We start from the raw sequence: 21,864 nt of genomic DNA, 5'->3' as shown, positions 1-21,864 counted from the left end.
TCTATCGTTTTTCACGGTGTTCTTCCTGTAGTTATGTGGTTTGGAATATCTTCCAGATGGGAAAGGGTAATTGCATGGATTTTTATTTCTATTAGGATTGATAGAATTGGAATTGGTATGGTTTCTAGAGGCAGGTAATGGAGATTGAACATCAGTTTGTAATGTGGTGGGGTGTTTGTCTTTGTTTTTGAGCCAATGTTTAATATTTCCTGTCTTATAGTCGTTCCTATCTCTTGCCGAATTTTTGGTTGATAATATCTGTTTCATGTTCGCGTATTTTTGAGTTTAATTGTCTTTTACATGTCGTGTATTGTGATAGGTCACTGAATGTGTTCAGACGTGAGGTTAAATGGTCAAGTTTGGAGGCAATTTCCACTACTAGGGACTTACATTTGTCCCGTAGTAGACAGATAATTCTATTGGAACAATCAGACAAAATAGAGTCCCACTTAGTACAAAAAGTAGAGTCATTTTTGAAGGTGGCTTCAGGGTGTAATCTCAAGCCTCTAGGGATAATTTCCCCGTTCAGATAAGTGGATAGGAAAAGTTCATCAAGGTGGTGTTGAGATTCGGTTTTAGATAATTTTTCAACTTCGAAGAAGAGAGAGTAGATTTCCTTAATTCTATCGTCACCTGATGATTCCTGGGTAGAGTTGATGGTGGCATGGATGGAATCAGGGTTCTTAATCAAATCGTTGAAGGTCTTTAGACGATCATGTAATCTGTTATTTAATTTATCCATTCTGGATGGTTCAGAGTTGGAGTGGTGTCCGAGGCTGCCCAGTCTCGTTTGGCCGTTCAAGTTGACAAGTTAACTCAATGGAAAACCTGTATAAACAAATACTGAAAAAGGAAAGACAAAAACAAAAGGCAAAACGAGAGGACGGCGCCTCGTGTATTATTGTGGGGTTGGAGAAATTTATCGAGAAAACGTCAGAAAAAACGTCGTTAGGGGGAATGGGTATGTGTTGCACCTCCCCCCCTACGAATTGCGCTCACCTTAGTGCGCTTAGATAACGCATAGAAATATTTCAGCAGCTGCCCATCAGCTTGCCGGTATGTGCCCGTCAGGGCGGTTATACCGGTATTGTCATGCACGAAGTGGGGATTGGAAAAACCGGAAAGAAAGCTGGCACAGCGCTGTTGTAGAGAGAGTCTTCTGTGGGTTTTGAATTTATTTATTCCAAATAAAAGTAGACGCGTTTCGGGCGGGAAGCCCTTCCTCAAGTACAATATGGAAAATGGTTTCTATGCAACATTAAAAGAATATTCAATGAATACTTAAAAATAGGTAATTATAAATAGTTATAAATATAAAATGTAAAGGAACATAATTATACATGTATAAAAAAGATAATGTTAGTGGTAGTAGTGACCATAATGATAACAATAAATCGTTCTTAAATGCCTAAGACTTAAAAGATAATGATTTCTCTTATAAGATAGGTCATCAGTACTTCATTGACAGTACTGTGACAGTGGAACCACTATAACATGGTGCAAGCGGGAAACAGACAGCTCCATCACTAGTGTATCATAGTTCAAGTCTTATGTATGGTTAGGTTTTTAGTAGTATAGAAGCCCAGAAAACCACTTTCAGGCATATACTTAGTTAAAGTTTTGGTTGGTTACATTTTTGATTTGAGATCACTATGTCATTGAGACAGAGCAAAGTTAAAGAGGAACTGCCAGCTCAATAAAACAGTCTAGCTGGACATACTTAAGGAATAATCTCCCTAGCTCTCCCCCCAGTTATCACCAGCTCTCTGAACACTGTACAGGCATGACAGTTGACCCCAGCAGCATGAATAAATTACTTAGCAGCAGAGCCAAGAGGTGCTTAGAAGAGCATCGCAAGCTCATTTGCAGATTTTTACAATTTTTTTTCTTCTAAATGCAATGGTTCTAAAACTAAAAGATGGTTCAAAATGGTTCTAAAAACTTGTGAAAGATGTTTACTGACAATGGGGACGGGAGGTGAGTAGTAAGCATCTACCATCATGGTATTTGTTCTTTAAAATAGATTTGCAGTTCTTAATTTTAAAGTAACAACAGGATTCAAATAAAAAAGAGCAGACACATCACATAGATATTTATAAATATAGTGTATAAAACTATGTGGGTCATTAATCTTAGCCTTCTTTTTTTCTTTTATATTTGAAACGTTAGGCACATTTGCATATTGTGTCAAAATTTGCTACTCTAGTCACTTAAAAAAGGCCCCAAAAACAACAGACACATATATCATGCCTGATATATCACCATCTAAGAGACATTAAAGGAAACCTACCACCACTGATCTACCTATAAAGGTAGATCGGGTGGTAGATGCCTCTATTGGACGTGAGGATAGCCCTTTTAAGAGCTAATCCTCAAGTAGCCGTAGATTTCCTAAAGAAGCTACTGGCGCGTGGAGTAGCCGGAGCTGAGGCTACATGGTGCGGCTACCCCACACCCCAGTGGCCTCTTTGATCCTCTTACCAGATATCTTGAGCGTGAAGCCTGCTGTCTGCACATGCTCCTCATAGCTGCGCACCAAAGATATCAAAGATCAAAGAGGTGCCTCTTTAGAAAATCTGCATATTAGGGAAATAAAAGTTATAAAAAGATTGCGGGGAAGTGAGGATTAACCCTTTATAGGTAGATCCGTGGTGGTAGGTTTCCTTTAAACAAGTCCAAAACCCAGAAAAAAAGACAGCCTTACATGTCCAGCCAAATATAAATTACTCCCTAACAGAAGTTTTTGGTTTTGGCTTTTTATGCTTTAATTGCATGGACATAATATGATTGTGAAGGGAAGAGTATTGAAGAGTGGTATGCTTTCCAAACTGCAAGTATTGACATACATTTATGTTCATTCAGTTCATACTTCAATGTGTAATAATGCCATCACTGAAAACTGCTGAAGTAGATTTACTGAGCTATAAGCATCTGTCATAGACCAAACCTCTTTGAGTCTATGACAAAACCTGATCTTCCACACAGAAAACAACACTACTATGTTTGTCTGGCTTGTCTAGAGTTTGCAGAGCTATTTACTAACTTTCATTGTGCATGTCCAATAGTTTCTGTGCTCCAATGGGAAACCAGTTCCCTTGGACCAGAATGGCTGCAGGGGCCTAAGTCCAGGTAAATATGAATTTTCACTGTACAAACCACACAAATTATCAGTTTTGAAAACTCAGTCGTAAAAGATGCATAACATTTGACACGCTACAAATAATGGGGGAGGGGGTGATATTAAGAGTTGTACAATCCGAAACTCCACGTCACACCTATTAGAGGCCGAAGAAATTATATTTGTGGCCAGATAAATTGTGCACCAGGCCCTGCCTGTCATTCCATTGTGCTATGACCTGCGTCATAAACTGGTACTGACTACAGATAATGCAGCAGTCCATATCCGCCCCAAGCCACTTCCGGTACACTTAAGACTTGTACATCGGTAATATGTACATCGGTAATACTGTATGTGATATGTAAAATATCTTGTGATTGATTTAAATTACTAGTACACAGAAGGGCCTTGCAAAAATACAAAGGACATTTTTTTTTGGTCAAATTGTCTTGCCTGCTTTTCTTGTGAACAATGGGTTGGGCCTATATTATGTGATATTCTTTATGGTTTTTGAACTTTGAGATGAAGTTCCCACAATTAAGTAACGTTTCCACTCTTACACTGTGTAAAGTCGGATGGTTTGGGAAACATGGAATTATGTGGCTAAGAGTGAAGCCTCTGAGAGCTATGATTGTGTTAGATGTTAATATTTGCAGTTGGCCATAGCTACATTGTCTATGAATTGTAGCTTTTGGCAATGATAAAGTGTGATCAAGCTACAGAGGAAAGGAAATACATATGTTTCCTATTTCTCCAAAGTCGTTTTCCAATTAATTAATTACTTTATTAAATATCAGAATTAGAGCTATTTATCATGTAAGCATAGCAGTATGTTATTACATCAAAGATCATAAAAAGAGACAGCTAACATATAAACCTCTTGTTTTCTAATGTTTCCTCTCCCAAGACAATAACCATACCCTTGTCTACCAGTAAAAAAAAGTCAACTAATAGAAAAGTATGCTTTTATCATATCGAAATTACGAAAGATATAAGTGTTTGGAGAGTGTTGCAAGACCAAATACTAAACATGAAACTTTGCTCATACTTTCCAATGTCTGTGAGCTCCAAAAATCACCAGATCCTTCCAGTATAATAATACAGAACCCAACATGTGGAACCCACCCCATTATAACATTCTTAGACTTGATGTAAATGACGCACATGTCTAAGTGCTTGTGCTGCTGACCACTCCTATATTGCTGGCTACCAGCAGATCCAGTTTTGCAACTAGTCTGCTCAACATCACAATGAAGGATATGTGTTTATTTCCCTGCAGGTTGGGCCCTGCTTCTTTCATCAGGTGCAAAATAGAACAGATGATGTGGAGATCCATAGGTCATGCTGGAATCCTACCAAATGTACAACAGACGTCTAGTGCAATCAGTTTCATGGGGTGCCTAATGCCTTGAGGACATCAATGGTGAGCATTAAGCTGGAAGTAAAATACAGTTTCTTAAAGAGAGAAAAATAAACCCATTTCAGTTTCTGTTGAAATGTTCGGCTTAAAGCCGTAACTATAATTTTTCATTAAATGGTGACAAGAAGATTACGAATAATAAAAAGTGAAATAAATGTAATAGCGGATTTGCACACCTGATGGGACATATAGTGGACAGCATCAATTGCCTTCTTGGATTACTTCTAGGCCACTGTGCTGAAAGCTGAGTCAATTCAGCCTTTAGTTGGCATAAGGCAGAAGCACCCTGTTCCCCCCAACCACATGGTGTTGAATAGAGCCGATTGAAATTTGAACGGAGTAGGGGTGAGAGCAAATATCCTATCGCTTCATTTAAAGCGTTTGACATGTAAATAGCAGCTGCTAATTGGGAATAGACACAAACCTAGAACAGATCCGCTTGAATTATACAATACAGTGCTCGATGCTGCATTTCATTTCAAGTGACCAGAGCCAGACGGCTTCTGCTAAAGCAAATAAAATTATGGGATGTATCAAGAGAGGAATAGATTCTCATGATAAAGACATTGTTTTGCCCTTATACAAATCCCTGATCAGACCACACATGGAATATTGTGTGCAGTTTTGGACACCAGTGTATAAAAAGGACATAGTAGAGCTGGAATGGGTGCAGAGAAGAGAAACAAAGATTATAAGGGGAATGGGGAGACTAGAATACAATGACAGACTAAAACATTTGGGATTATTCCATTTAGAAAAAAGACGACTGAGGGGAGACCTCATTACAATTTACAAATACCTAAACAGACAGTACAAGGATCTCTCCAAAGATCTTTTTATACCTAGGCCTGTGACCAGGACAAGGGGGCATCTTCTACGCCTAGAGGAGAGGCGATTCTACCATCACCATAGACCAAGGTTCTTTGCTGTAAGAGCAGTGAGACTGTGGAACTCTCTGCCGCAGGAGGTTGTTATGGCGGACTCTATGTACATGTTCAAGAGAGTGAAAAAGATAGATGCCATCTCACCTCCCCAACTGGTGTCAAGTCCGGCACAGGCCACCCTTTTGCTGGGGTATAACAATTGTAGAAGAAATAAGTGCGCAGTCCAGCCAGGCTCCAAACACGGAAGATTTCTTTCTTTATTTAATGCATAGTCGTAATACAGACAGTCCACTCAGACAGACGGATAAAATGCCTACGCGTTTCGGACAGACACCCTGTCCTTAGTCATGGCTAAAATACAATGGCATAGATTCACGTTTATAGCCAAATACAATCAATAGTACCTCCCCTCAAACCACATTCACTTCTGATCCCGCCCACAATTCATTAAAGTACTCACATATAGACAACTGGTAATAAAGCAATCCTAATTCAAAGATGCCCAAAATAAGGAACATATGCATCATGCGTTATCTCATGACACACACCGTTGATATGAGGTGGAGTGTAATGTTCACAGCATCTTTGACAAATTGTGTCCCATCACATGATCGAGGTCATGTGTCACACTCAGGGTTGACAATTTTACGGACAATATGTCACGGGAAGGGAGTATTAATCTTGTTTTACAAAGCTGCCATTGGCAGAAAAGGTACCCATATCCGGACAAAAAAACAATGATAAAACGTCACTTTTATTATTCCTATCTAAAATAGTAGTAGCTTTGCTACCCGGTGCTCATGGAGGTTCCAACCCGCGAGATTCAAAATATCACGGAGATGCTCCATGAATCTAACTTTAAATTTGCGAGTCGTATGCGAGTCGTATACATTAGGTTGTACTTGGTACAATATATAATATACACTACATTGTCGGAATTACAATTCATGAGTTTTTTAATGAAAAATTTCCTTGTGCCATCGCTAGTAGTGAAAAGCTTCTTTTTGTTAACAAATTTGCATGTCAGGCATCGAGAGGCGCCACATCTGTAGAAACCCTGAATAGATAGCCATGTAGACTTGGGTTGTGTAGTAAATAATGAGGGGGACAGTAAGTTCCAAGGCTTTGACCCCTTCTGGAAACAATTTTACAGCCATTATTGAGGATCTGTTCAAGTAGGGGGATATGTTGTTGGACAATATTAGAAATGGCCTTGAACTGTGGAGTAAACTGTAGCACTAGTGTAGGAGTATAAGTGGAGTCAGAACCCCGGTTACAATTGTGACTTAGGTTGCGGTGTTGTAGAGGATATATGAGATTGTGTATATTTTTGTGTTGCCTCCGTACAGAATAAAGTGGTAGTGCTGCAATTTCTCCTCACCTTTGTTAACTCCCCCACGGGGATGGCCTGAATCGTATGTGGCGGATGCTGGGATTTTGTGTGTAGGATTGTATTGCCCGCCGTGGGTTTGCGGTATGTTCTGGTGGTAATGTTCGCACCACTGATACCATGTAAAGATAAATCAAGGAACAAAATTTTATTTGAATGAGTGACATACATAAAACTCAATTAAACGTGTTATTGTTGAGGTGGTCAACAAAGAGTGGTATGGCAGGCACATCCCCCCACAATCAAAATATTGTTGATGTACCTGCCATATCACTCAATGCAATTCAAAAGGGGTTGTCGGGGGATTAGAATGTGAGTTCCTCCCACCACGACATGGTAATAACCTTACCACCCATTGAGCTAGTGATGGGGAAAATTTGGCCCCCAAGCTCAACCCCTTGGTCTGTAAGTAATAAACATTGTCAAACATAAAGAAATTGTGAGTAATTAAAAATTGACACGCCATGATGACAAACTCTTGAACTCAGGTGTATATTTCGTATACTTGTCAAGATGAAAATGAAGTGCTCTGAGAGCATTTTATCCGTCCGTCTGCACAGGCAGTCACAAGTGTGCTCAACCACGCTGCGGTTTATGTAAATATATAGTGAAAACAAAATTAGCTTTTTCCTTATACCATAATAAATATTACAAAATACATTCACCCATAAACTGCAACACCACCTACGTAGTGTATTCTATCACTTGCACAACCTGTTCTGTACAGTATATAGGAAGCACAAAACGCAACTTAAAACAGAGAATCGCGGAACATTTAACTGGAGCCCGCATACAGTTTTCCTGCACACTTACATGTACTCGTAACATCTCTTCTGTATCTAAACATTGCAGGGATTTACATGAGGGAGACACTTCGCAACTCACTGTTACACCCATTGAACTAGTCACACGCCCCAAGAGAGGCAGGGATTGGGTTAAAGCACTCCGCAATAGAGAGGCGTTCTGGATTATGACTATGAATACTAGAGTCCCTTATGGCCTGAATTCAAAACATGATGTTATGTACATATATTAAGTGTGTTTCTTTCTCTTGTTGTGTTTCTTTGTTTTGATTTATGCATTGCATTTCTTGTGTTTGACTCCACACCTGTGATGTAATTAGGGACTCACCTGCAGCCCACTTCCGTTTATATCCACATAAAGCTTAGTCTTATGCTGTGAAGTTCAGACTATGATTAACCCCTTAATGACCGCCGTATCGACTTTTTACGGCGGTCATTAAGGGTACTTCGGGTCTTGCAAGTGCCGGTGTCTGGCTGTGATCTTACAGCCCAGACCCGGCACTAACACCTGGGATCGGAAAAACTCTGATCCCGGGTGTTAACCCCTTAAACGCCGCGGTCAAGCATGACCGCGGCGTGCAAGTGTGTACCCCGTGGATCCCTCCTGCCTCAGCCCCAGGTTCCGACGCTGTCGGCTCCTCTCTGTGCCGGGTTCCGCCTCCTGACAGGACCCGGCTGTTTGTAACTGAGCATGCTCAGCATGCTCAGTTACTAACACTATACACTGCAATACAAGTGTATTGCAGTGTAAGGGATTGAACAAGCAATCGGATGATCGCTTGATCAAGCCAAGAAGTAGAAAATGTAAAAAAGTTAAAAAAAAAAAAAAAAGATTTAGTCATTTTAGAATAAAATTAAATAAATAAATAAATAAAATAAGAGTCCCATAATCTCCCCAGTTACACATAAAATGCAAATAAAGTATATAAAACACAAAAACACATACATATTTGGTATCACCGCGTCCGTAGTAATCTGTACAATAAATCTAAATCAATATTGAACACGCTCGGTGAACGGCGTAAAAAAAAAAACTTCCCATAATATACAATTTTTCATCAAACACTAAAAATGTTCTTAAAAGTGATCAAAAAAAGTTTCGTTCCCTAATATGATACGACTGAAAAGAACCAACTCTTTTCGCAAAAAATAAGCTCTCAACCAGATCTGACAACTGAAAAATACAGAAGTTATGACCCTAAAAATTTGTCAATAGTAAAAACTATGCGATTTTCTCCAATATTGGTTTTGTTCAGGAAAATTGAGCAAAGATAAGAAAATATATAAATGAGGTATCACCGCAATCGTAGGGAACCAGAGAATAAAGATAAAATATTATTTTTACATTACGGTGAGCGGGGAGAAAAAAAATGCTAAAAATCCAAAATAAAAATTGATGATTTTGTTTGTGTCCCCCTTGAAATAGTTAATAAAATCTCATGAATAAGCTTTAGACTCCCAAAATGAATTATCTATACATTGTATATCATCCCGTAAATAATAAGCCTCATATGTTCGCATTACCAAAAAAAATGCAAATTTATACATTGTACAATGTGACAATACAAATCTGCTGTGAATGGCGCCTCCATTCATTCTATGCCCGGTCGTGCACCCATACAGCAGTTTACCATCACATATGGGGTATCAGTACACTCGGGAGGAATTGGGCATCAAATGTTGCAGTGCGTTTCATCATTTAATTTATTCTAAAACTGTCAGTTTTGGCCTAAATGAATGTATTTTCCAAAAAAATTCGAAAGTTTCTAAATCGCAGGTCCATATTGTTTTAACCCATTTGAAACACTTAAAGGGTTAATAGACTTAATAGAAGTTGTTTTACATACGTTGAGGGGTCACATTTCTATAGTGAGGTAATTTATGGGCTTTTACAATTATTTAGGCCTTTCAAAGTCACTTGGAAGCTGAGTTTTCCCTTAAAATGTGAGTTTTGGCAATTTTCATGAAAATGAGAAAAATGGCACCAAAGTTCTGCACCTCATAACATCCTAGAAAAATGAGAGGACGCATAAAATATCATCCCAACATAAAGCAGACATTCCATAAATGTTAATTATCAAGCTATTTGGGTAGTTTTACTTCCTGTCTGGAAAGCAGAACATTTCAAACTTGGAAAATGAAGAAATTTTACAAACTTTTGCCAAATTTTCACTTTTTTTCAGAACGAAACGCAAAACTTATCACTTAAATTTTACAACTAACATGAAGTACAATGTGTCACGAGAAAACAGTCTCAAAATCACCTGGATATGTTAAAGCGTTCCGAAGTTATAACCAATTATCGTGAGACTTGTCAGATTTGAAAAATCGAGTCTGGTCATTGAGCTGAAAACTAGTGTCGGTGATAAGGGGTTAAGAACTATACTTAGTTCGAAACGCGTCAGTTTTTTCACTATGGTACCGTTTTAACATTTTAAAGGATGAAATAAACTTCAACTTTTTATTTACACCTTGTCTTTATATCTGCCTGGCTGCTAGATTACCGCCTTCATCCTGTCTTCATGCACTGATCCGGCTCAGTTTTGTCCATGCACTGGCAAATAACACATGGCTGTACGCAGTGGGTGAGCTGAAAAAACTTTTTTCTTTTTTCTTGTCTGAGTGGACTGTCTGTAAGAAAGCAGTTTGACTTTTCCTGCAGAATACAATGGAAATTTACTTAAAGGGGCCCATCAATTTACAAAACATATAGTACATTCCTAGTAATTCCTAGTTATACATCAACATAACCTTCCCTCTCAATCATTCCGGAATCCTTTACATTTATGTACTGTTATGATAAATATCAAATCACTGGGAAATAAAATAACTTTGTGTAGAGAATTTTGCAGTTTTAAACAGGTCACAAGACACATGCCTATAAATTAACAAAAAAACATACAATTAACCACTTAAAGAAGACCTGTCACCAGAATTTGAGTCCCTTAACCAAGAGTGCCTGCTGATTAAGGGTTACAAGTCCTCCCCATATCACCTAAATGAGTTGCCAGCGAGGCACTGTACCTTAATTAAAGTCTTTTTCTGATATGCAAATTAGCTTCCTTGACTCTTATTTTCTTTTCTCCCAGGCTGCTAGTGAACCACTCTCCTTATGACTGACAGCTCTGTGTCTTTTCAAATCTCAGGCATGTGCAGTAAGTTTTGCCAGTAAGTCCATACCCCCTCATTCCAGATCCATCTTAGCTTCAAGAGCAAATAGAGAAGTAGCCCGGATCCAATGTGCTGCGGTCTACTCAGGAGGATGACCGGAGCAGTGAGGACATAAAGTATGGAATCCAGACACTGATTTTGGTTGTTCCAAAGTGAATGATAATTTATTCAGCAAACAAATACTTGTGATGTTTCGGTCAATCACTGACCTTCATCAGACACTGCAATATAACGAAATTTGATACATAAATATGTGGGTTCAAAAATTATATACATGTCATAAGGTACAAGGTTGTGGGGGGGTGAGGGGGATGATACAAATAATAAACATGAAAAATACATATTTACAAGTTGATATAGCAATCGGTGTAAATGATCACATGTTTCTTTTATGGGGTATAGAGTAGTTTGAAATACAAGATATGTATTTATATCTAGTCTGCATGCTATGGCAGTGGAGCAGGCAGAATGGATGAATCACAGAGCAGGCTGTGTAGTAATCCTGTGGAGAAAGCAATAAGGCAAGGCTTACCAGTTTGCAATATTATAGAACAGTCATGGCTGCTGTGCAGGCGAATGGCGCTTAAGGTAACGGCGCGAATCCGCTCCGTGGTGTAGAAGCGCTATTGCTGGCAGGTGCTGGCAGGTGCCGGGTCCCGGTGCATGGAGAGGGCTTGCGGGCCGAGCCCTCTCCATAGCCGGTAAGTCTTTGCTGCATATTGCAGCAAAGGCTTACCGGTAACACCCGCGATCGGTGTTTTCACCTCGATCGCCGCCGGCAGCATTGGGCGCCGCCATCTTGTCATGGATCGCTGCTCCCCGATGACGTCACGGGGAGCGGCGATCCGTCGCCATGGTAACCTCGGGTGTTCTGAATACCCGAGGCTACTTCGTTTTAACCCATGCATTACAATGTGCTAATTGCACATTGTAATGCATGGGGAGTAAAATCCACATATACTGCCATACTGTGTAGGATCGATCAGACTACCTAGGGTTAGAGTACCCTAGGGAGTCTGAAAAATAGTAAAAGTAAAAATAAAAAAAAGTTAAAAAAAAAAAATTATAATAAAAAAACCTAAAAATTCAAATCACCCCCCTTTCCCTAGAACTGATATAAAAATAAATAAAAAGTAAAAATCATAAACACATTAGGTATCGCTGCGTCCGAAAATGCCCGATCTATCAAAATATGATAATGTTTTTTCACTATGTTTAACCCCGTAACGGAAAATAGCGTCCAAAGTCGAAAATGGCATTTTTTTGCCATTTTGAAAAATATAAAAAAATTAATAAAAAGTGATCAAAAGGTCGCACAGTCCCAAAAATTATAGTAATGGAAACGCCATCAAAATTCGCAAAAAATGACACTATCCACATCTCCGTACACCAAAGTATGAAAAAGTTATTGGCCCCAGAATATGGCAAAATAAAAAAAAAATATTTTGTACAGGAGGTTTTAATTTTTTTAAATGTATGAAAACATTATAAAACCTATACAAATTTGGTATCCACGTGATCGTACCGACCCAAAGAATAAAATAGACATGTCATTTTGGATGCAGAGTGAAAGCTGTAAAATCCAAGCCCTCAAGAAAATGTCACAAATGTGGTTTTTCACCATTTTCACTGCATTTGGAATTTTTTTCCCGCTTCCCAGTACATGCCTTAGAATATTAAATACCGTCACTATGAAGTGCAATTTGTTACGCAGAAAATAAGCCATAACACAGCTCTTTATGTGGAAAAATAAAAAAGTTATAGATTTTTGAAGTTGGTGAGTGAAAAATGGAAGTGAAAAAACTAAAAAAGGCCAAGTCGTTAAGGGGTTAAATGGGAAACATGACACTGCCGCTTCTAGCCGCGTGACTTCAGGTTTGGACAGAAAGTGCGTCATAGCTTGCGTTCCACACGGAATAACAAGGTGAAACGCATAGTCCAATTTGAGCATGCGCTAAAGGGAGAAGTACCAAGCATAGAAGGATCGCTAGATGCTAATTTAGAGATAATAAAAGCAGCAGGCAAGCATAGCTGGTGAGAAGAATAGCTGGATTAATAATGAAAGTAGCTTAATAGCATGGAATAGCATGGACTTTTAAGATTAAGATAGAATGTGGGTGGAGTTGGACAGGATATGATAAAAGAGACACAATGGAGTATATGGAGAAAAAAGTCTATAGCATCTGAGGTTTAGTAGGAAAGAATTTGTTAGCATATTTCAACCATATATTGCATGTTATACAATACCATATCATTGGTAGTATGTATGGTTTCAACGTCTCTGCAAAAAATAAAATGATTCCATGTTAATAAAGTTCAACAGAAACTGTGTATATTGTAATCTCTGTTTACTCCTTTAGGTCATAGCATCTGTAATGTATGGATCCAATAGGATTCCCAATTTTTCAAGATTGTTACTCGGTCCCCGTTGCTTATCAGGATCCCTACGTTTTCTTTTACCTGGAATTTGAGCTGATTGATTGAGTGTTTTTTAGTTTTATAGTGGACTTGTGCTTAGAAATTCTTTGACAGGTATTATTGTCTCGCCAATATATGTGAGGCCACAAGGACATTTAATCAAATAGATTACAAAGTCAGAGTTACATGTGAAAAATCTCATATAGGGTGTCTTTTACCAGTCTGGGGATGTGTGAATGTATTGCCTTTCTGTACATTGTTACGTTGTGAACAAGACAGGCACGGGAAGGTGCCCTTTTTTTGTGTTTTGAGGAATAGTTGTCTTTGTATTTTAGTGCCTGAGCCTATGTCCGCTTTAACTAGTTTGTCCCATAAATTATCAGGGCGTTTAAAGCAAAGTAAAAATGGTTAGTTGAATTCGAGAATATTGGGATGTCCTTTCTGGAGAATTGGCCAGTGTTTGCGCATGATTTTGTGTATTTTAAATGAAAAGGGGTGGACAAATGGTATGTGTTTTGTAGAAGTCTTGTTGGGTCTTGGGGGTGTTTTATGTATTGTGATAATGTGCTTGGAGGATATCCTCTTTGCGAGAATTTATCTTGCATTTCCTCCAGTCTGGTGGTAAGGATTTCCAGTTTGCTAAGTATTCTTTCTAGTCTCCTGTACTAGAATTGGAGATTGGAAGAGAATTTTTTAGTGGGTGTAGGGTGACAGCTGGTGAAATGGAGTAGATTGTTGCGATTGGTGGGTTTAGTTTATAAATCTGACCACAGTGAAGCATCAAATTTTTTGATGATGAGGGTATCCAGGAAATTTGTTTTGTTTATCACTGCGTAGTGTGAATTGTAGCTCTGGCCATATGGAATTGAGGTCGAATAGGAACTTGTGTAGGGAGTCCAATGTGCCCCCCATATGCAGAACACGTCATCTATGTAACTCTTCCAAATCCAGCAGTAAGTAGAGAAGAGTTGGTTTGGGTAGATGTAGATTTCTTCAAAAAATGCCATGTATGTGTTTGCATATGGGGGTGCTACATTGGACCCCATTGCCGTGCCCTGTCATTTAATGTAAACTGAATCCTGAAACATGAAATGATTTTCAGTCAGTACAGTCTCTAGTAGTTCAAGGCATAAGTCAGTGACATTGGTAGAATATGTGGTTTGTTGGAGTAATTCCTGAACTGCTCTAAGGCCTATATTATGAGCTATGGAGGTGTATAGGCTGTTGACGTCAAGGTTGACTAAAAGATCTGTGGGGTCAATCTTCTTGATTTTTTTGATAAGGTCTAGGAAAGAGTTGGTATCTAGAAGAAAGGATCTTGTCGAATGTACTAGAGGAGGTAAGATTCTAATGTATTTTTGAAATAGTATAGATTACTGGGATGATGGGTGTTTTTTTAGTCAAGTATGTATATGTCTGAGAGTCAATTGTGCTAAGTCAGAGGTGTTTCTCCAGTGTGTATTTTATCCTCTTCGTGATCCTAGTTGTGGGATTCCTAGTTTCTTATAAATGTTTGTGTCGCTGAGTAGTGAGAGAATTTATTTTATGTAGTCCTCTTTGTTCTGGATTACAATTGCTTCGCCTTTATTGGCTGGATTTATTACGATATCTTTGGATGTAAGTAGATTGGATAATGCCAATCTGTCTGTGTTGGTCATGTTATTTGGTGCGTGGAAGAGGCCTAGATCTATGTTCTATCTTAGTTGTGTAATGTCTTTCTCAACTACGTTAATGAAGGCTTCAATGCTATGTGAATCATTGGCATGTATTGACTCTTGTCTTGTTCCTTAAGCCTGATGATGGTAAATTGATGGGACATTTGTGTTCTATGTTGGGTGGAATTGAGTCCTCATAGTGTGTTTTAAGGCGTATGTTCCTAAAGAATCTCTGTAGATCCATTTCTAGGCTAAAGGTGTTGAATTTGTGAGAGGGACAGAATGACAGACCTTTCTATAATAAAGACATTTCAGCTGGGCTAATTATTTTAGAGGAAATATTAACAACTAATGCAGTATCCCTACCTGGGACCGAGTTGTCATCCTTGCCATATTTTCTCTTGTGTTGCCCCTTCCGCGTTTTCCACTTGTATGGCGTCCTTGTGTTGTTTCTAAAAAAGAAGAAGGTTGAACATGGTCCTGAGGTTCTCCCTTGATGCTTGAGGCCGAGAGTTGGTTGATGATCTGTAGTTTCTTCGATGGAAGTGTGTTTGAAAGTTGTCTTGCCATCTGTAAACCCTGTCATTGAAGTAGTCTTCGGCGTCTCTAAAGAATTTTTTCTTTTTCTTGTTTTCTGTATCTTTTTTGTAAGAATGCAAGTACCGTATTTTTTGGTTTATAAGACACACTTTTTTTCCCTAGAAAATAGGGAAAAAACAGTGGTGCGTCTTATAGTCCGAATGTAGATGAAGTGTGCTGGCGTCTCAGCTCTCCACTGCAGGAGGGAATGGAGGACGGCACCTGGCTGCGCTCTGCCAACTAAAGATGGCAGTAAGTGCAGCGCTTTATAGCAAATCTCCTGATGATAGAAAATCTCCTGATGCGTATAAATCCACATCTCAGATCTCTCTGTCTGAGCCGGTAGCTGCAGCCTCTTCATGTCACTGCTGTAGCTCCCACCCGTTAGTAAATTACATGACCGGAGCTCAGCTTCTCAGTACAAGCTCTGGTCACATGACCCAAAGCAGAGGAGCCAGGCGGGCGGCAGCCTGCACACTGTGGACAGTGGCATCAGCACTCCGCAGCATTGAGCCGAGGGAGAAGCTTCCTGCTCTGTGCTGCCTCTGTGTTACTGTAGCTGTTCCTCCCCCGCCTGTGTGTCTGCTAAACTCTGCTACATCAGTCGGAACAAGAGGGGGAGGGGCAGGGTAGCGCATGTCAGCCTGGACCAGCCTTTACTCAGCCCTGCAGTCAGTGCCCTGATCTTCATCAGAAACACTGTGTGTTGTATGTATGTTTCTGATGTGTATGTGTTTTTGTGAAGTGTGCTGTGTGTGTATGTAGGTGTGATGTCTGATCTTTATGTCAACGTTGTGTACATGTTTATTTACATATATAATGTATGAATGTAGTGTGTGTCAGAGTGTATAATGCCCACTGGCACTGTATAACCGCCCACCCCCCTGCACAGTATAATTCCCCCCCGGGCTGTATAGCGCCCATCCCCCTGAACTGTATAATGCCCCCCCCCCGTACTGTATAACACCCACACCCGCACTGTATAATGCCCCCACACACTGTATAATGCCCATCTCCCTCTCACTGTATCATGCCACCGACACTGTATAACCCCCCACACTGTATAATGCCCTTCTCCTTCCCACTGTAAAATGCCCCCCGCACTGTATAATGCGCATCCCCCTTTCACTGTATAATGCCACCCACACTATAAAATTCTCCTGCACTGTATATTGCCCATCCCCCCTCACTGTATAACACCTAACCCCTGCACTGTAAAACCACCCACCTGCACTTTATAATACCGATCCCCTTTGCACTATATAACCACCCTTCTTACTCCCAAATAGTGACGTTCAAGCCTTTTGTCCCTACGCAGTATAATGCACTGTATACTGCCTCCCCCTTACACTGTATAACCCCCTACACTATATAATGCACCCTATCTACTGCCGCCACCTCACACTGTATTACTGGTGGAAATCTTATACTCCTCATCTGCGAAAAATACTCGTTAAAAATGGTAAGAGGAGTATTATTACTCTTTGGGAAAAAATGTCGTGCAATCTCTGTTTGACGTACATATGGCATCCTCCATAACAGGAGGAAAGTGAAGTTGGGCAGTGCTCTGCCAGTGAAAGCTATTGGCAGTAAGCGCAGCCCGTGACAACTTAAGGCAGTGGCAGCATGCAGTACATGCTGACTGGACTAGTCTGCCTCCAACACTGGTTGGCTGAGCTTGCTGCTAGCCAAGCCCTAGCCAATCAGCGTTGGGTCAAAGGAACAACACTCCCCCCAACCACCAAGTGTTCTGTATAGCACTGATCGGGTGGGTGGGGTTGGGCGTTCGAGCTGGGGGTCGATTGGGGGGGGGGCAGACTGTGCCATGGGGAGGATTAGCGTCCATTCAGTATGTCTGCAGCCAGCTGTGCTGCCATGCAGGGGGATGGCTGGGCGTTCACCTGTGCCGGCGGGCAGGTAAGGGAGGTGGCTGGTGGGTCGGTGATCCGGGAGAGGGGTGGGCGGGCCAGGAGGGAGGTGGGGGGTAGACAGAACACAGAGGGAGGGGCCCGGGGGCATAATCCGGCAGTTACCTGGCAGTGCGCCCCCGGACCACTTTCCACAGGGCAGTGACGAAGCACTGCAGGAACACCTGTATCCCACAGGCCCTGTAGCGGCGGCTAAGGCCACTACGGCGGTAGTTACGCCACTGGGAGGGTGTCATAGGAAGTAGCAATACAGAGGTTAACTTAGGATTAGTACAAGATAGAAAGAAAAAATAGAGCTGGCACTCACCAATAAAAATCAATTCTTTATTCCGGCACTTTAAAATACATCGTTGCGGGGGGGAGCACGACTGCGGGAGACTGACCACGGGCGACGGTCCGTTTCGCGCTGTATCAGCGCTTAATCCTGGCAGGACTTGTTATTCAAGCTAGATCACCACACTTATTTCTACAAATGGCTGACATCTTCAAGCAGCATTGCATATGCTAGAACATTGATGAATGGATCTCTGTGAAAACCACTGTGTAGTGCCCCTCATTACATCCTTCTCTCCATATAACTTAGGATTAGACATACTGTAAGGCACTGTTGGATATGGTGACCTGTTTTTGTGTTTCCATTTTTTTTTTTGCTTATCACTTTCAAAGGCAAAAGGGGGTCCAACCTGTTACTAGCATGGTGTACCTAAGAAAGTGGCCGGTGAGTGTATATATATACACTCACCGGGTTGGACCCTATATATATATATACACTATAACGGGTTGGACCCCCTTTTGCCTTCAGAACTGCCTCAATTCTTTATGGCATAGATTCAACAAGGTGCTGGAAGCATTCCTCAGAGATTTTGGTCCATATTGACTTGATGGCATCACACAGTTGCCACAGTTTTGTCGGCTGCACATCCATGATGCGAATCTCCCGTTCCACCACATCCCAAAGATGCTCTATTGGATTGAGATCTGGTGACTGTGGAGGCCATTTCAGTACAGTGAACTCATTGTCATGTTCAAGAAACCAGTCTGAGATGATTCCAGCTTTATGACATGGCGCATTATCCTGCTGAAAGTAGCCATCAGATGTTGGGTACATTGTGGTCATAAAGGGATGGACATGGTCAGCAACAATACTCAGGTAGGCTGTGGCGTTGCAACGATGCTCAATTGGTACCAAGGGGCCCAAAGAGTGCCAAGAAAATATTCCCCACACCATGACACCACCACCACCAGCCTGAACCGTTGATACAAGGCAGGATGGGTCCATGCTTTCATGTTGTTGACGCCAAATTCTGACCCTACCATCCGAATGTCGCAGCAGAAATCGAGACTCATCAGACCAGGCAACGTTTTTCCAATCTTCTACTGTCCAATTTCGATGAGCTTGTGCAAATTGTAGCCTCAGTTTCCTGTTCTTAGCTGAAAGGAGTGGCACCCGGTGTGGTCTTCTGCTGCTGTAGCCCATCTGCCTCAAAGTTCGACGTACTGTGTGTTCAGAGATGCTCTTCTGCCTACCTTGGTTGTAACGGGTGGCGATTTGAGTCACTGTTGTCTTTCTGTCAGCTCGAACCAGTCTGCCCATTCTCCTCTGACCTCTGGCATCAACAAGGCATTTCCACCCACAGAACTGCCGCTCACTGGATGTTTTTCTTTTTCGGACCATTCTCTGTAAACCCTAGAGATGGTTGTGTGTGAAAATCCCAGTAGATCAGCAGTTTCTGAAATACTCAGACCAGCCCTTCTGGCACCAACAACCCTGCCACGTTCAAAGGCACTCAAATCACCTTTCTTCCCCATACTGATGCTCGGTTTGAACTGCAGGAGATTGTCTTGACCATGTCTACATGCCTAAATGCACTGAGTTGCCGCCATGTGATTGGCTGATTAGAAATTAAGTGTTAACGAGCAGTTGGACAGGTGTACCTAATAAAGTGGCTGGTGAGTGTATAGTGGTATTTTGCCACGAAATTCGGAGGAACCCATTGAACACGAATTTTGACCAATTTGCTAACCACTAAGGACATTAAACGTAACTAGAGATCTTTTCTTTCAGGTGCAGTCATGACCTTCGTTTGAGTTGTACATCATCATACAGCAGCAGAATAGAAGTTGCTGCAGGAGGGTGCTGGCACAGAAGATATTTATTTTACTTATTCTAATGCTATGCTACAGTAAAGCTGCTTTAACTTTCAGCTTGCACAATACCTTTAAAGAAAACGAAATCTGTTTTAAGAACTATCCTCATCTTGTGTAGTCTATACGTGATAGCAAGTGTTGGAATTAAGACTTTCACATGTTTTTCAGCTACAATTTGTTTATTGTTTTTTACAAGATAATATGAGCCACCCCTCCACAAACACACACCTTAATTTATCAGACATAAGTAGGTATTATTATCTGCCCTGTGAGGTGCCACAATTTGACCTACGTATCATGTATTATTTGTGAACTATATAGCAGATCTATTTGGCCTCTCTATTTAAGCATGTTGGGTACTGCATTTGGGGCACTGTGTTGGTGGTGCTTGTGATCATAGAATTGTCATCTGACTCTCGTATAATTAATATGTTATTTGGACACATAACTGAATTCTTATTTTTTAATACATTTGCAGTATATGTCACTGATTTGTGGGCATTGTATAGCAGTGTGGGTGGATACTAAGTGGCTATTTTATGTGTGTGATGTATAAGGATATTTTGTGGGGAACTGTCAAGAGCAGGGCAACATCTGCCATTAGGCAGGATGAAAATTCCGCCGCAGGTGGAAGATGCTGAAGGAGGCGGCAAAACAGCTGTGGGTGATTTGGGCACAGGTGACATTATATTGTGACTTTTGTATTTTTACGGGCACAGTGTGGAGATGTTCAGCACTGAGCTGAATTCAGCAGTGATAAACCATTGGGGGGAGAAATTGGAATGAAGTTCTCTTCCTAATAAAGAAGATCATCACCTGTAAGGTACTAGATGCATGTTACTGACTGCTAATGCTGATAGCCCATAGGCATATTGATGTTGGGCTAGGGACTGTAGGCAGTGTGGGGTCAGCCAGGGGTAAACTGTCAACTCCCCTTTAAGAATCCTGCTAGCATTGGTGTTCTTGGGCTACAAGACTAAGGGCAGGGAAACCAGTAGAAATCAAACAAAAACATCAAGTTTCTTAGTTGTAGCTCACCCCACGTTGTCCTGGAAGTCTCGGCGTCCTCGGATTTCGCACGGACCAGGTGCTTGGGTAATCTCACTTGTAAAACAGGAAATGAATCCAGCGCTTGACCCAGGTAAGTAGTAAACTTGTAAAACAGGAAATGAATCCAGCGCTTGAAACCAGTAGCCACACCTAGTGGGACGAACTTAGGGCTTAAAAGAAGGCTGGTGATGTCGCTCACCCTTCTTTCGCTGTGCCCTTTTGCGGACAAGGAGGGGATCAAGTGCCCAGGCTCCCTGTGTTCCACCCTGGAGGCCAACTTCTGCCTTTTATTCAATCGTCAGTTGCTCCATCTATATGGGCAGCACACGGTAAAGCATGGGGAGAGTGGTGCGAAGTGGCGGGGTTTGAAGGTCTATCGACAGATGCAAGTTCCTGTTTAGATATTACTTTGCGCTACTTGGAAGGCTTAAGAGAGCAAAGGGTGTCTGGGTTGTGTGTGCAGCAGTGTTTGGCAGGAATAGCCTTTTCCTTCAAGCTACAACGGTGGTCAGACGTAACTCGGTGTTTTTTCATTAAACAAGCGATTAAGGGTTGGAAGAACTATTCAGTTTGACGGGAGTCCCGCCGCCCTGTGATGTGTCGGGATGTTTTTGAGGCCACCTTGTTCAAAGCGGCTTTTGTTATAGTGTTCTTCGGGGCCCTCCAGATTTCTGAGTTGGTTCCACCAAGCACGTCTTGCGTTTTCGTATCCGCCGGTCAAAGATGCATGTCTTTGGGCAGGGCTGCTGGGTATCATTGCACCCGGTGGGTGGGTTTAAAAAAGTACTGGTGGCTGCTGGCCTTCCTCCGATTTGGGTCTTTCTGATGCTGAGGTGCAAACATTTGGGCATTGGAGGTCTGAATGTTTTGCGGGATATATTAGTCCAGGTTTACTTAACTAATTTGTTCCTTTTTAGATTCGTACCCAATGGTCTGAATCCTGGGACAATCATTCATCTACTGGGCCGAGCAGAGGGCAATGGTGCGACCGGGAGGAAGATCCCTCGGCTTCATCAACGCTGGCGTTAGTTGGAGAGGAATTAGGTGCCTGTGCTGGCTGCAGGCTTTGCTGGAATTGGTTAGTTGAAATGGTTAATTTATGTTAATAAAGCTGTGGCCGACTCCCTGACGTCACTCCACATATTTATTATAATATCTGTGTCTGTGGTTATTTCTTGGGAAGGGGGGGAACAAATGGTTGGTAAAGGTATAAGGTCACAAGTATGCATGCAGTCTTGACAGCCCATAGGCATATAGCCGTTGGGCTAGGGACTGCAGACAGTGTGGGGTCAGCCAGGGG

The 21,864-nt window shown here is 41.3% G+C and overlaps 1 long non-coding RNA gene across 2 annotated transcripts in view; it reads right to left on the bottom strand.

The window, feature by feature from the left end:
- Positions 1 to 10,089: 10,089 nt before the first annotated feature.
- Positions 10,090 to 21,864, bottom strand: part of LOC140078036 (uncharacterized) — a 59,806-nt gene continuing 48,031 nt past the window's right edge. For both annotated transcript variants that reach the window (XR_011849882.1, XR_011849881.1), the window contains exon 3: positions 10,090 to 10,271. This is a non-coding gene — a long non-coding RNA (uncharacterized lncRNA). The remainder of the gene's footprint in view (positions 10,272 to 21,864) is intronic.

The sequence above is a fragment of the Engystomops pustulosus genome, chromosome 9 (assembly GCF_040894005.1).
Source record: "Engystomops pustulosus chromosome 9, aEngPut4.maternal, whole genome shotgun sequence".
In the NCBI taxonomy this organism is placed as follows: Eukaryota; Metazoa; Chordata; class Amphibia; order Anura; family Leptodactylidae; genus Engystomops; species Engystomops pustulosus.
This window is presented reverse-complemented; position numbering and strand designations above follow the sequence as displayed.